Below are 875 nucleotides of genomic sequence, written 5' to 3'. Positions count from 1 at the left end.
GTGATGAGAAAAATTGGAAACAGATAATGTTAACAGTTGCTCCCCACAAGGAACGTAAATAACAGCACCGAATTATACATGTAAAAATGAGAGAAATTATAATTGTTTCGTTATTATGTTAGACCGGGTTGACTAGAGAAGCAAATCCAGGGACATTCATAAATGTGTATGAGAGAGCTCTATATTGACGAGGCTTTGTACATTGAGAAAACAGCCCAGCCCAGATCAAGTCCATAAATTTTATATTAGTCCATATGTCCACTACTAGTCCATAAATTCCTCTTCAGACTCACGCAGCACATGCAATCATGTTGAATGCAGGAAGATCACAGGCCGGTGGGTGGAATGTCTTGTGGATCCAGGGGCGGTGGAAGCATCTCAGCGCTGGTGAGGGTCTCCATGTGACTCCTCCAGCTCCAGGGCTCTGGCTGCCATCAGCATGGCGCCACACCACTTGTGAACAGGAAGGTGAAGCAGAGAGTGTGGCCCACCTCTTCAGGGAGAAAAAGAGGAAGTTTTTAGGAGCCTCCTGAAAAGGCCATGCCCACAAGGAGACATCATCAGGCTGAGTGATCTGATTGACAGGTTAGATTCCTCCCCTTCTCTCTTAACAGCCTCAAGTTGACACAAGATTATGTAACTACCACAGTTATGTATTTCACCACATAATGAAAAGTAAAAGTCACCTTTTATGAACATTTTTTGTGTCTTGATTGTGGTGGTGGTTACTTAACGGTTATTGTCAGCTCATCAACATATACACTTACAATAAGTGGTGTTAGCATATCGCTTTCATACAGTAAAGTTGATTTAGAAAAGACCTTCATGGGACTTCAAAAAGTTGCTGAATTAAAATGTGAACATAAGCAAAGGTG

This window comes from Echinops telfairi, unplaced genomic scaffold (genome assembly GCF_000313985.2).
Source record: "Echinops telfairi isolate 266 unplaced genomic scaffold, ASM31398v2 ScPeMD7_5592;HRSCAF=6446, whole genome shotgun sequence".
Taxonomy (NCBI): domain Eukaryota; kingdom Metazoa; phylum Chordata; class Mammalia; order Afrosoricida; family Tenrecidae; genus Echinops; species Echinops telfairi.
This window is presented reverse-complemented; position numbering follows the sequence as displayed.